We start from the raw sequence: 15,892 nt of genomic DNA, 5'->3' as shown, positions 1-15,892 counted from the left end.
CTACAACGTGAACCTTAAAAACACCATGGTAAGTGAAATAAGCCAGATACAACAGACCACATATTATAGGATTCCATTTGTATAAAATGTCCAGAGCAGGCAAATCCATACAGACAGAAAGTAGATATAAGTGGATGTCAGCAGCTGAGGGCAGGGGACAATGGGGAGTGACTGCTAATGGGTATAGAGTTTCCATATAGAGTGACCAACCTTCTCAGTTTGCCTGGGACTGAGAGATTTCCTTGGGGACGTGGTAGGATTTTCCAGTATTAAAGCTGGGACAGTCTCAAGCAAACCAGGATGAACTGGTCACCCTATTCCATATCTGCAAATGAATATGTCATATTTGGTTGTCTCTGGGTTGCTTTTTAGCTCACAAATTCTTTGAGATTGTATTTCTGGGGGGAAAAAAAAACACGACAACACGTGCTCAAAGAGAGAAACAAGAAAAGCCTGTTTTTCTTTCCCCGTATGGTACATGATACTCCCTGGGCAAGCTTGTGTTCACACCTTAGACCTTCCCAGGGTATCACAGCCACCAGTACCAGTGTTCCCTGATTGTGGGAGAAGCGTGGGTAGCATGCACCTAAAAAATACCCCTGCTCAGTTTCTAACCCCAGACTAATTAAATCAGAACATCTAGGGATGGGACTTAAGCCATGATTTTTTTTTTTTTTTTTCAAAGCTGCCCTGGTGATTCAAATGTGCAGCCAGGTGTGAGAACCAATGGTGATGTGATCTGACGGTTGCCCAGCCCCCTTTCCCCTTACTTCCAGCTGGCACCAGCCCCTCTCATGATTGGATCACCAGATGCTGAGGAATATGAGCTGAGCCAATCAGAGTCTCTCTCAGGAATTTGAACTAAGACCTTTTGGGGGAAACTTGAGAAAGGTTGGAGGGGCCATGGTAGGTCACAGGCGGAGAATTGGGGAGGGTTGGGGGAAGCATGGGGGCCAAAGGAAATTGAGGAAGACCAAGGAAAAGACAGGGGGACCCAAGCAGAAGGTCACAGACCAGCTGTGCTAGTCCTGCCCTGCTTCCATTCCAGGGTTTTCCTCATTTTAGTCCATTGTGTTTTTATAACCAATTCTCATTTCCTGGGGCACCTGGATGGCTCAGTTGGTTAAACGTCCTACTCTTGATTTCAGCTCAGGTCATGATCTCACGGTTCATGAGATCAAGCCCCGCTTTAGGGTCTGGGCTGAGAGCAGGGAACTTGGGATTCTCTGTCTCGTACTCCTCTCCCTCTCTCTCCCAAAAATAAATAAATAAACATTTGTTTTAAATCCTCATTTTCTTAGCAGTAGAGTGTATTGTATTGTCTATAGACAGCTACAACAATATCTCCATCCCGCATGCTCTCCTCAGGGTGACCTCGCCATTCCCTCATTGGGAGATGGCTTTTAATTCCTCTCTCTTTGACTATATGCTGTAGCCAATGGAATGCAAGTAACACTATGTGACTTTCAGGGCTAGGTCAGAAAAGCCATATAGCTTCCAACCTGTTTTCTTGGAATCTTCACTCAGGGAGGCCTGAGTCACCATGCAAGCAATCTGACGACTCCGAGACAGCCATTTGCATAGGTCATGTGTAAGCGGTCCAGTTGACAATCCCAGCTGAGATTTAGCCATCCAATCATCCCTACCAAAGCACCAGATAGGACCCAGACCAACCCATCTACCAGCCGAGAACCACTGAGTGACCTCCGTCAACCCCGTGAGAACAGCTCGGCCTGAGCCCTGCCTGCAGTGCAGACTCACTTAATCCACAAGATAATAAAATAGTTGTGGCTTAATCAATAAGGTTGGTGTAATTTATTACCCAGCAACAGTACCTGGAACAGGTAGTCTAAGAAAATCTATATTCCTTGTCATCAAAAGAGCATGACGAACCCACACAACTCTATCTCTCCGGGTCTGTCCCCGTCCCTCACTCAACTTAACTTAGTTTTCACCAGGCCTCAGCCACCCACCTCCCACTGGCAGCAGGTGACCTTGAATTGTGGATAGGAATTGCTGATGATTTTCAGTCAGAATCGTTCCTAGTAACCCACGCACAATTATAAACCCACAGCACTATTAAAAGTATTATGAGAAAATTTAAGCGATGTATTTTTTTAATTGTGGTAAAATATACACAACATAAAACTTAACCATTTTAAGCATACGTTTCACTGCCATTATGTGCATTCCTGTTTTTTTTTTTAATTTTTTTTCCATGTTTTTATTTATTTTTGGGACAGAGAGAGACAGAGCATGAACGGGGGGAGGGGCAGAGAGAGAGGGAGACACAGAATCGGAAACAGGCTCCAGGCTCCGAGCCATCAGCCCAGAGCCCAACGCGGGGCTCGAACTCACGGACCGCGAGATCGTGACCTGGCCGAAGTCGGACGCTTAACCGACTGCGCCACCCAGGCGCCCCTGTGCATTCCTGTTATACAGCCCCATCGCCACCCTCCATCTCCAGAACTTTTTCATTTCGCTACCCTGAAACCCTGTATCCATTAGGCAACTCCCCATCTTCCCCGCCTCAGCCCCAGGCAACCACCATTCTCCCTTCTGTCTCTGATTTTTATTGCTCTAGGCACCTCAAGTAAGTGAAAACATACAGTATTTGCCTGTTTATGTGGGGCTCATTTCACTTAGCATAATGTTTTAAGGTTCATCCATGTTACGGATGTGTCATAATCGCCCGACTTTCTAAGGCTGAAGAATATTCCATTGTATGCATAAACCACATTTTGTGTATCCAGCCGCCCATTGACGGACGCTTAGGTTGCTTCCACCTTTTCACTGTTGTGAATAATGCCGCTATGAACGTGGGTGTGCAAATATCTGTTTGGGTCCTTGATTTCAATTTTTTTGGGGGGGTGGAATTGTTGGATCCTGTGGTAACTCTATTTTTGCCAAGGAATCACTGTATTATACAGTTTTCAAAGGCAGTTGCGCTGTTTTACGTTCTCAGTAGCAATGCACAAGGCCTTCAATTTCTGTACATCATCGCTAACATTTGTTGTTTTCTTTCTTTTTCTTCCTTTCTTCCTTTCTTCCATAGCCATCCTAATGGATAGAAGGTGGTATTGTGGTTTGGATTGCATTTCCCTAATGATCAGTGATGTTGAGGATCTTTTCAATAAATGTGCTTATTGACCGTTTGTATCTTTTCTTTGGAGAAGGGTCTATTCAAGTCCTTTGGCCACTTTTTAATCAGGTTGTTCGTTTTTCTGTTGTTGAGTTGGAGGAGTTCTTTATACATTCTGAATAATAGCCCCTTATCAGGTACATGATTTGTAAATATTTTCTCCCGTTCTGTGGGATGTCTATAAGCAATATGAAAAGAGCTGGGGAAGGCTTTCGAAGCATGGTACCAAAACAGAATTATCAAGAAAAGAGTTGATGGATGTGACGACTTAGAAATAGAAGTGCTGGCTGTAATAGAAATACCATAGAGGCGCCTGGGTGGCTCAGTAGGTTAAGCGTCCAACTTCAGTTCAGGTCATGATCTCATAGTTCATGAGTTTGAGTCAGTCATGTCAGTCTCTGTGCTGACAGCTCAGAGTCTGGACCCTGCTTCAGATTCTGTCTCCCTCTCTCTCTGCCCCTCCCCTACTCATGCTCTGTCTCTCTCTCAAAAATAAATAAACATTAAGAAAAAAAAAAAAAAGAAATACCATAAGCCAAGTCAAAAGTCAAATGATACAAGAAATGTTGAGGGGCAATATCCCGCAATGGATTTTTAACATATACGAAATAAAACTCAATAAGCAAACAATGCGCCTCAATAAAACCAGGGGTGCCCGGGTGGCTCAGTCAAGCATCCGACTCTCAATTTCAGCTCAGGTCATGATCCTGGTTCTGGAATCAAGCCCTGTGTCAGCCTCTGCACTGATAGTGGGGAGCCTACTGGGGATTTTCTCGCTCCCTGTCTCTCTGCCCCTCCCCCACTTTCTCTCTAAATAAACACACATTTTTAAAAAATTAAATAGGGCAAAAGACACAAATACGCAGTTACAAAAGAAGATACACATAATCTTTTCTGCACATCCATTATACACATAGAGCCTCCGTGAAGTCCCATGGTTAAGGGTCAATAAATACTTCAACCTTCTCTAATTTCAGCCATCCAAATAAATGAACATGCCTGAGCATTTCCTGTAAGTTGCTGACTGCTTAATGCAGGCAACTTTATCCCTGACTTTTGCAATGCTGCTGTCTGAAGACTGGCCACAATTTTTGCAGAAATGATAGCCCCGTAAGAAAAAGTGCTGGTTTTCAGTCATGAACATACCAACTGTAAATTCCATTACATTGGTAATTTTGCAGTGTTTGGCTTTAACGACCTGTTGTGTTTTCTATTTGATGAGCGGGTCCTTCTGAGTGTCTCAGATTTCTTGCAAGTAAACTTCTTTCCTTTTCTAAATGTTATTATCTCTGAGTCTTGAATTTACTGGTAATCAGTGAAATGCAAATTAAAATACCAAGATGCCATTCTCACTTATTAAATGGACGGATTTGTGTTTTCAAAGATATTCTTCAGTGCCAACTAGGTGGTCCCACCTGTGTGGCAATTGGTTATATTTATTGAGAGCTTTTAAAGTATACCCTTTAAACCCTATAATTCCAGCACCAGCAATCAACCAATGGATGTAATTAAGTTGTATATCCTAAAATGAAAAAAACAAATAGTAAAATATGCCATCGACTTACAAATAGGTAAATATGCTTTTAATGCCGCGGGAAAATGCTCTTGATTTAATATAAATGAGAGAAGTGGGATCCTATAGGGTGATTCAGATTTTGACAATAAAACCAGATACATGGCATTAAAAAGTCTGAGAAAAAAGAAAGCATTTTAGTTACTTCCTCTTTAGTGGAAAAGAAGAGAAGTTACTCTTTTTTTGCTGCCATTTAGTAACAGAACACTAAAACTTACAAGGTTCGGTTAATTTGGAATTATATGTAATGTTCTGTATTAGGGTCAGTTAAGGTGAGTGGGACTAGATGTGGTGGTTAGAAATGAAGAATCGAAGAGCAAGAGAGATCACATAATGTAGGGGAGGCAGGGGGAGAGACAGAAAAACCTGGAAACTTAGGCAGAATGAACAAATGAAGCACTATTGTGTGTTCTCTCTGTGTCTGTCTGTCTCTGTGTCTGTCTCTCTCTCTTTCACACACACACACACACACACACACACACACACACACACTGTTCAGGCTGTTGTTTGAGAAGGTCCTGTAGCAGGAACCAACAAAGAAGTCAGCCCTCTGAACTGACAAGAACACAGACTCTCCCACAGATACAAGCACCACAGTGGAAGAAAAATGGTGTTCACATCAAATCCTTGTCAGTAGAGCGCGTGCAGGCTGGAGATTGCAAAGGACATCAGAGACTTCTCAGAAGTCGTGGTGGGTTGTTCTGGAAGGAAAACAAACCTTGTTCGAATTGCTCAACACCCCTCTGTGGAAATCACCAGTAAACATCATGTACGTGCTCCCACCTCCAGGAAGTAGGAACGTCGGGCTCAGGCTACTGAATTATTTACTGGAGTTCTAATTTTAAAGAATGAAACCAGTTTTGGGGCCCCTGGTGGCTCAGTTGGTTAAGCATCGACTTTTTTTTTTTTAAGAATATTTTCTTTTTTTAAGTTTATTTTAAGAGAGAGAGAGAGAGAGAGAGAAAGCATGGGAGGGGCAGAGAGAGACAGAGACAGAACCTCAAGCGGGCTCCACACTCAGCGCAGAGCCCCATGAGGGGCTCGACCTTACGAACCGTGACATCACGACCTGAGCCGAAATCTGGAGCACAGGCTATTATGTACAAAGGACGTGTGTGTGCGGACACGCACGGGGCCGGCCTGTAAGGTAACCAGAGAGGCAGCGTACCGGCAAATGCAGCAGAAGTCCTTAGCAGATTTCAAAACAGGAGTAATTGCCGATGGCGGGCAGGTGCCACACCTCTGGGCCGGTGTTGCTGGCTTCCGCGGATGCAGAACTGGCCCCGTGGAAAGAGCTTTCACCTGCCGGGTCCCATACGGTCCGTCCTCTCTCAAACCGAGCCTCGTACCTTGAATGGCCCAGGCTGGAGACCTCTCTACTGGATGCAACCCCCCACCCCCACCCCCACCCCCAAGGAGTCTGCTCTCAGTAACAGGGACTGTCCCGGAGCTGGAATCAGGAAACGCTGACAGACTCGGGAGATCTGGCACTTGGTGGCCGGAAGACAGAGCGGGGCTCCCCGGCCCAGTGTGAGAGAATGGACGAGGCAAAGAGGTCAGCAGTTCAGCAACCCGTGCAGAGAACCCGGGAGGCTATTTGACGCCTGTCCGTGCTTGGCGTGGATTGCAGGAGCCTTGGGGGGGGGAGGGGGGGGCTTTGATTCTCGCAGTCGCTCCTCTCAGTGAGTCAAGGTGGCACGAACGCGGAGGTGGCTGAAAAAGGCAGAGACAGGAGATTCAGAGGACCTCCCACGGGTGTCTGTGACTTGGACAGTGGCAGGATGTACAGGACAAACATACCTTCCCTCCCCTCCCTCCTGTTTCCTTTAACTGGGAGAAGTGGCCTCGGCCACAGGGCTGGGGCGTGGCCGTGACACGACGCGACACGGAGGTGGGGCAGGATTGTGAGCGGCCGGGAGACGCGGACAAAGCCCCAGCCGAGTGGTAAAACCCTCCGTGGACGCGCGAGGTGGGGCCGCAGTGCCCGCCGTGGCCTGTGAGACGGCTGTTGTACTGTAGCTACTGCTAGGAGATCCCGGTGGGTCGGCAGGGGCCAGAGACACACGTTGGGAAGCCAGTGGCGGGAGGAAAATCCCTGGGGAGGTCAGGAGAGCGGAGGCAGCTAGGTCTGCTTATTGCTGTTGGCTGCCACGGCTTCCTTTGCAAAGATAATAACATCAGGATTGGGTTTGTTCAAAAAGAGATACATCCTGGTGTCTCCCGGAGATGTTTGCTCTTACTGTATTTGATCTGTCGGCAGGGGCAAGGGAGATGCCCTTATTGGGTAAACGCTGCTAAAAGTAGGAGCCATTCCTTGCAGAGCAAGTTCGTAAACCGAATGCTGAAAATGAGCCACGAGAAAGGTAGCGCATCGTTGGCCGCATGCCCTTCGCAGGGGCTTCAGCTGTGTTTTCTTAGAAACAGAGACCATCTTTGTCAACAGAGCTTTGAACATCCACTCAGGGAGGGAGGTCAGAGAGCAGAAGGTGGAACTGGCCGTCACGCTCCAATTCCTTAGCAAAGGGTCATGTGAACCCTTCTCAGAGAGCCGTCCAGTCAGTTTTGGTAAGCAGAATTGCAGTCTTTTTCTTTTTTTAGAGAGAGAAAGAGAAAGAGCATGAGCAGGGGAAGGGCAGGGAGGGGGACAGAGAGAGAGAGAGAGAGAGAGAGAGAGAGAGAGAGAGTCCTAAGCAGGCTCCATGCTCAGGGCAGAGCTTGAAGTGGGGCTCAATCCCACAAATGTGAGATCATGACCTGAGCCGAAATCAAGAGTCAAACGCTTAACCGACTGAGCCACCCAGGCGCCCGCAGAATTGCGATCTGGATGGCTTGAAGCTTATAGAATAAATATTCCTAAATTAAAGTGGTTTACAGAAACAAGCTGGGGTTGCTCCTAAGGGGTATGTGTGGTCAGGGCTTCTCAGGCCTGGCTTCTCAGTGGAATGACCCCGGGAGTCGGGACCCACTCTAGACCAGTGAAATCTGAACCTCTGCAAAGCGGGTAGGTCGTTGGCATTGCTTCAGCCGCCTTCCAGGTGGTTTCCACACGGACCCAGGGGAAGAAATGGTGGTGTACTTTTCAGACTTGAATGGGCAAATGAATCACCTGGGGATCCCCTTAAACTTCAGAGTTTCATTAAGGCATGTCTGGGAAGGTCTGGAGAGGACGAATTCCTACAGAGTTTCCGGGGAGGCGGTGCTGTCCGTCCAGGGGCCACACTTAGGACAACAAGGGTCCCTAGAAACTGCTTCTCTAACTAGGGGGATTGGACCAAGGATTTTCACCAATAAAGCACAGTTCAAAGTCAGTAATAAGCCTTTTCATCGTTTTGGTCAAAAAAAACTTTCCTTTGGGGGCGCCTGGGTGGCGCAGTCGGTTAAGCGTCCGACTTCAGCCAGGTCACGATCTCGCGGTCCGGGAGTTCGAGCCCCGCGTCAGGCTCTGGGCTGATGGCTCAGAGCCTGGAGCCTGTTTCCGATTCTGTGTCTCCCTCTCTCTCTGCCCCTCCCCCGTTCATGCTCTGTCTCTCTCTGTCCCAAAAATAAATAAATGTTGAAAAAAAAAATTTTTTTTAAAAACAAAAAAAAAACAACCAAAAAAAACCTTTCCTTTGTCGTGTGTGTGAGGAGGACAGAGGTAGTAAGCAATCAGATCAGATAAGCCAAAATCAGAAGAACAATTTGCATATTCGGTTACATTTTTCAGTAAGTGGCACTTCAGCTGAAAGATCAGTAAACAAGAGATCGTATGTTTTGGAATATTATTCGGTCATAAAAAGGAACGAAGTTCTGATATGTTCTGCAACATGGATCTCGAAAATATTATGCTAACTGAAAGAAATTAGTTATAAAAGGCCACATAGTCTATATTCCGTTTACATGAAATGTCCAGAATTGGCATTTGTACAGAGACAGAAAGTAACTCTCGGGCTTACGGCTGGAGAGATGTGGAAATAAGGGGCTTAATAGCTAAAGGGCATGGGGTTCTTCCTGAGGTCACAAAAATGTCCCCAAATTGACTACTGGAAAACCATTGGATGATACCCTTTAAATGTGTGAATTGTAGGGGCGCCTGGGTGGTGCAGTCGGTTAAGCGTCCGACTTCAGCCAGGTCACGATCTCGCGGTCCATGAGTTCGAGCCCCGCGTCGGGCTCTGGGCTGATGGCTCGGAGCCTGGAGCCTGTTTCCGATTCTGTGTCTCCCTCTCTCTCTGCCCCTCCCCCGTTCATGCTCTGTCTCTCTCTGTCCCAAAAATAAATAAACGTTGAAAAAAAAATTTTTTTTAAATAAATGTGTGAATTGTATGATATGTGAACTATATCTTATTCAAGTTGTTAAATAATTACTGAAATAAGGGGCGCCTGGGTGGCTCAGTTGGTTAAGCGTCCGACTCTTGACTTCAGCTCAAGTCATGATCTCACGGTCTGTGAGTTTGGCCCTGCACTGGGCTCTGTGCTGACAGCTCAGAGCCTGCTTGGGATTTTCTCTCTCCCCTCCTGTTTGCCCCTCCCCTGCTCACACACACACTCTCTCAAAATAAATAGATAAACTTAAAAAAAAGTTACTGAAATAAGATCTTTGCAGTTCATAAAATCAACCAAACATATAAGAATATGTCATATCCTTTACATATTACATATACAATATACATTATATTCTTTATATGCCATCTTTATATTATATAGATATATTTATGTATATTTATATGTATAACATACAAAATCATATACAAATAGACTCCTACTACTCCATCTACAAATAGACTTGTAGGAGCAAGTCTATTAAAAAAAAAAAAGGCAAACAACCCCACAGGAAAACAGAGGATATGCATAGATAACTCACAAAAGAGGAAACAGGAGAGGCCAATATACACATGGAGAGAGGCCCAGCCTCTTTGGAAATCAGGGAAACTCACATTCACATTTCAACCAGCTAGGGGCACCTGACTGGCTAAGTCAGTGGAGTGTGTGACTCTTGATCTCAGGGTTGTGAGTCTGAGTCCCAGGTTGGATGTAGAGATTACTTAAAAAGAAAATCTTTAAAAAAATATATTGATAAGATACCATTTCAGCCCCATCAGATTGGCAAAGAAATTACAAAAATCAGTATGACAACACTGATGCTAAATGCGGAGAAGTGAGAATTCTCCGGTATTATAGCTGGTTGGAGAATAGATTGGTTCAAAATATTTGGTAAACGATTTAGTGATGCTTCAGCAAATTTGAAGCGTGTGTACCCCGTGACTTACTAGCATATACATTTGAGAAAGTCTCACCCATGTATACAGGAGGCACGCATAGGAACATTGTCCCATTTTTTCTGTATTAGTAAAAAACTCCAAGTGACCCACATACCATCAGTAGGGAAATGGATAACTCTATTGGGGTTTATGTTTTTGTATATGGAGAATTAGACTGCGGTTAAAAATACATGAATTTGAGCTCTTCTGTGTAACAAAAATATTTAAAATATGATTCATATTATCCCATAGAAATGAGACTAGAGCAAAGGTACAGGAGAAAGTCAGGTTTACAAATACGTATATTGCTTGGGTCCGACACACCACCATTCTGCCACATTGTACTGGTGAAGCGGGTCACAAGCCCAAGCACTGATTCGGGGAGCGGGAAATAGAATCCACGTGTAAAGCCTCACGGCTGAGGGCGTGGGCAGGGAGGGCTGCAGAACTGGAGCCATGATGGAAATCTACACATCACCACGTGTTTATGTGACATGGTCAACATTATTGTGAGGCAGAAACCAACGGGAACAGAGCGCCCCCTAGACATCAGCTCTGGGCTGCACGCCGAGGTATCCACAGCACCTTCTGGCTCAGGGAGATAGAGTCTAGTCCGGAAGACAGAAACCATACGCAAGAAGATCAATAACATTCAACCTAAGGAGAGAATTGACCTATGCACTGCAGAAAAGGTAAGACTCGGTGGCCAGTGGAGTAAGGGACACTCTGGGAAGGAGAGGAGGCTGGAAAAAAGGAGGTTGGTGGTAGCCGGGCCTCTCTGCCTTTAAACTGATCTAATGCCACGTCCCCTGAAATGACATAAGTTATGGGAAAGTGGTTGGAACACAGTAGCTTCTGAATAAATGTTAACAGAATCTAGAAGTTTAGCTCCAACCCTGATGTCCCTCTATATCCTGCTCACTGTCTCAGTTGCTACCACACTATCCTTTTGTCTCTTACTCACTAGGCTCTCTGCCATTCCCAGGGCCTTAGCACATGCACATACTTAGAACACTTCTCCCTCCCCTATTTAATTGTACAGCATCCTGATACAAGTTTAAGGGTCACCTCCTTAGGGAAGCCTTCCCTGACTTCCCAGACTCAGCCAGTGCCGTCCTTACAAGCTCCCTTAGCACATTATATGCCCTCAGTTAGTGTCCCCTTGATTCAGTGATGGCTGAATAACCCTTGTGCAGGACTGCCCTCAAGTGATTACTCCGGGCATTTGCCACAACTGATTTTTAAATGGGCTCCCAATGGCTTTCACACTTTTTTTGATAGCAGAACCCAAAGAGAATGGGACACAACGTGCCCATTAGAAGGTGCTCAGCATCCCTAATCATCAAGGAAATGCAAATCAAAATCACAATGAGATAGCACCTCTTGCAGACTAGTATGGCTATTACAAAAGAGAGAGAATGTGTCGGTGAGGTTGTGAAGAAAAGGTAATCCTCGTGCACTGTTGGTGGGAATGTACAGTTGCTATGAAAAACAGCATGGAGGTTCCCCCCCCTCAAAAAAAAAGATAAAAATAGAACTACCATATGATCCTGCAATCCCACTTCTTGGTATATATCTGAAAGGAAATGTAATCAGTATCTTGAAGCGGTATCCCAACCCCCATGTTCGTTGTAGCATTATCCACAATACTGAGACGTGGAAACAACCTAATTGTCTGCCAGTGAATGGATGGACGGATGAAGAAGATGTGGTATATATACAATGGAGTATTACTCAGCCATAAAAAGAAGGAAGTCTTGCCATTGGCAACAACATGGATGAACCGGGAAGACATTATGCCAAGTGGATTCAGCCAACAGAAAGGCAAATACTGTATGATCTCACTTATACGCGGAATCTGAAAAAGGCGAGGTCATGGAAGCAGACTGTGGAATGGTGGTTGTCAGCGCCTGAGGGGAGGGGCAGATGGGGAGATGTTGGTCAAAGTGTACAGACCTTCTGGGGCACCTGAGTGACTCAGTTCAGTGTCTGACTTCGGCTCAGGTCACGATCTCAGTGTTTGTGAGTTCGAGCCCCGCATCAGGCTCTACTCGGAGCCTGGAGCCTGCTTTGGATTCTGTGTCTCCGTCTCTCTCTCTCTGCCCTTCCCCCGCTCACACTCTGTCTCTCTCTCTTTCTCTCTCTCTCAAAAATAAAGAAGCATTTTTAAAAAGTGTACAGACTTTCAGTGACAAGACGATTAAGTTCTGGGGATCAGCAGCAGGTGACTACAGTTGCTAATACTCTATTATATAGGTGAAATTTGCTAAGAGAGTAGATCTTAGGGTCTTTCATCACCATTACTACAATAAAAAGGTAACAGCTATATGAAATCCTGAATAAGTTAACTAGCTTGATTGTGGTAATCATTTCACAATGTATTCATACAGAGAATCATCCCATTCACACCTAAATACACGCAACCGTTGTTTGTCAATTATACCTCAATAAAGCTAGAAAGAAAATGACAATGGGCCCCTGAATGAGTAAACCCTGAGTAGTGGGGTGTGAGATTTGTAAATTCCTCAAAGGAATAAAGTGTGAACTTCTGTCCAGTCTTATGTTATTTAGCTATTTCTGGGCCTTGGGCCTCCCCTTCCTTCCATATCTCACAGATACCTCCTTAATCTGCTCTGACTTCATGAGTGCCTCACCCAAACAGCACCTCTGCTCCTCATTCCCTTTTGATCCATAGTCCAGAATGTTCTCTTGCCCCCAGGCGTCTCTCCACAGAAGGCCCTAAGCAATTCAAACCAAATATGGATTTGTCTTTTTCTCCCCAGATTCTTCTTAAAGTTCTTTAATGTGCTCAGGGAACTGTGAAAAGCAAAGTACATGTGTTCTGACTTCTCCAGAGACCTGACATTATTCATAGATAAGAAAATTGAAGCCTAGGGAGGTGAAGCAACTTGTCCAAAGTCACACAGGCCCAGAAATTGAATCCCCACCTGACTCCAAAGTCTTGATATGGGAGGTGGACCCGTTTTATGGGGCCAGAGGCTTTCACAACTTGGGGGGCAAGAGGTGATCTCTTTTTAAGAAGAAGCATACAGGGGCGCCTCGTGACTCGGCTAAACGTCTGACTCTTGATTTTGGCTCGGGTCATGATCTCTCGATTCTTGAGTTTGAGCCCCATATCAGGCTCTGTGCTGATGGGTTGGGATTCTCTCTTTTTCCTTCTCTCTCTCTCTCTCTCTCTCTCAAAGTAAGTAAATAAACTTAAAAAAAAAAGAAAGAAAAAAAGAATACAAATTTAAGAAAACAAAGGCACAGGGCCATAGAAAGAACCTGTACAAGTACGGGTTCTTGGTGCTTCAATTTCACTAGCTTCCTGAAAAAAAACGGCCTCTAAATGAAAGTTATGCCATCTCCAAAGATAACAGACAGGCAAACCAGAGGGAAGATCAGGATGCAAAGAGGTTTTTTTTCTTTATATACCGCCCTCCTTGCTGAAACTTCTTTAAAGCATGAAAGATGCATTTTTTAGAAATATTTCCCCAAGAATGTTCTTGGGGTCTTTCCTGAAAACAAAAAGCAGGAAGCAGGTATTTTTGCTTTTGTCAGAATGTGGGTATCAGAACGTGAGGGAGAAGAAGACGGGAATTTTAAAAGACAGACATAAATGGGTATCCAACATCTTGGAAGGGAAAGAGATCCAGAAGCAAAAAAATCTAATCAGATGTGTAAGTGGATACAAGGCCAGGGTGTAGACAAAACCGCTGTGCATAAAAATTTGTGGTCAGTTTTGAGTTAAAAGTCGGAATGAAACATAGACACTGGACAACTGCCTAGCACAGACTCGGCTTAGTTCATAAGAAATGCATGGCCTTGGGGCACCTGGGTGGCTCAGTCGGTTAAGCGTCTGACTTAGGTCAAGATCTCACAGTTTGTGAGTTCGAGTCCCGCATCGGGCTCTGTGCTGACGGCTCAGAGCCTGGAGCCTGCCTCACATTTTGTGTCTCCCTCTCTGTCTGCCCCTTCCCTGCTCATGCTGTGTCTCTCTCTGTCTCAAAAATAAACATTAAAAAAAAAATTAAAAAAAAAAAAGAAATGCATGGCCTTCCAAACACTTGACCAAAAGTCCCAAGAACAATGAACAATGCCATTTTTTTTGGCAGGCTGCCAAATGCCTAGGAAAAGTCCTTCCCAAAGAGTGACCTCTAGTGGACAGGAGGGTCATAGCTCCCTAGAACCCGGAATTTCCTCAGACAAGCGTCTTAACCCCTTTCAGCTTGTTTTTTAACAAGAGCGTTCCGGAGTTTGGCTTAAACAGTGAATGTGTGGTGTTTAAAAACTATTAGTATTTCTTCTTTCAACATTGCTTGTAAATGGCTAACTTAACGGCCCATCCTGTGCCCGTATCAACCTTTGGTACCACCAACTATCACAACTGTTAGTTAAGATGGCTACTTTAATAAAATTGCTGTTTTGAACACCAAATTGTACCTTCTACAGTGAATCCGGTAGGAAGGACTTCTGAATTCTTGATAAATACAAAATTTCATGTTTTTTGGATTTATGGGTTCGCTTTAGGCCTCTATTATAAGGGAATCCCTAATGGAGGGATCTAATGGAGGTTAGAGGAGTAATTAGGAGAAGAAAGTGAGATCAGAAGCATGAATTGAAGTCACCCTTTTGAAGGTTAATTTGGCAGTGCTCGTTAAAACATAAAACACACATACCTCTGAGCCAGCAGTTCCGGTTTTAGGGCTTTATCCTTTAGATTTTACTCACATAAGTGAGCTGAGATTCATGTGCGAGGCTGTTTACAGCAGCAATTATTGTAATAAGAGAAATAGAGGAAACCACTTAAATATTCATTGTAATAAATTATGAAATAGTCATAAATAAAGTAGGATGCAGATATTTAAAGGATATGGGAGAGTCATATTCTTCAATACTAAGACTATAAAAGAAAGTTTTAGGGGCGCCTGCCTGGCTCAGTTGGTAGAGTGTATGACTCCTGATCTCGTACGTTTGAGCCCCACATTGGGGCGAAGAGATTACTTAAAAATAAAATCTAAAAAAAACGTTTTAGAACAGCGTTTCGTTTTAAACTCTCGTACGTGCATGAACATAGGACGTGTACGCAAGTTTGCAGAAAGACTTTTTGATTTTGCCTATGAACAGCCATTGCTCAAAAGGGGTGATGTAGGGTGTTAGGAACACAGACTCTTAAGCCAAGCTGCCTGAATTCAAATCCTGCCTTTGTCAGTGAGGATCTCTGTGATTTTGCCAAGCCCTTTAGCCTCTTTGTATCTCAGTTTCCCCCTCTGTATAGGGGGATGATAAATTTCCAGGATTAAATAAACTCATATATATGAAACACTAGAAGAGTGCTAAATGTGCTTTGCTGCTATTACTTTAATTTACAGTTTCTGAAACTACGTGTTGATATATTTAGGGAAATTAGGTGAAGGGGACATGGAATCTCTCTGTACTACCTTTGCAACTTCCTGTGGATCTATAATTATTTCAAAATAAAATGTTTTTAATTTTTTAATGTTTATTTTATTTTTGAGAGAGAGAGAGAGAGAGAGAGAGAGACAGAATTTGAGTGGGGGAGGGGCAGAGAGAAAGGGAGACAGAATCCGACATGGGCTCCAGCTCTGAACTGTCAGCACAGAACCTGACGCGGGGCTCGAACCCACGAACTACAAGATCATGACCTGAGCCTAAGTCGGACACTTAACAGACTGAGCCACCCAGGCCCCCCAAAATAAAAAGTTTTTTTAAAACACAGCTTAAAATAAGCAACTGATGTGAAAGACTGTGAAGACAGAATGTTCTACAAAAAAAGCAAGGTGCAGAACAAGGTGTTTAGTAAGCCCTATTTTGTGTAGAAAAATGGGGAAGGGAATAAGAATATAGATTTGCCTATGTAAAATGAAATTCTAGAAGGGCATATTAGAAACTAGTAACAGTGGCTACTTGGGA

The sequence above is a fragment of the Felis catus genome, chromosome C2, assembly GCF_018350175.1.
Source record: "Felis catus isolate Fca126 chromosome C2, F.catus_Fca126_mat1.0, whole genome shotgun sequence".
In the NCBI taxonomy this organism is placed as follows: domain Eukaryota; kingdom Metazoa; phylum Chordata; class Mammalia; order Carnivora; family Felidae; genus Felis; species Felis catus.
This window is presented reverse-complemented; position numbering follows the sequence as displayed.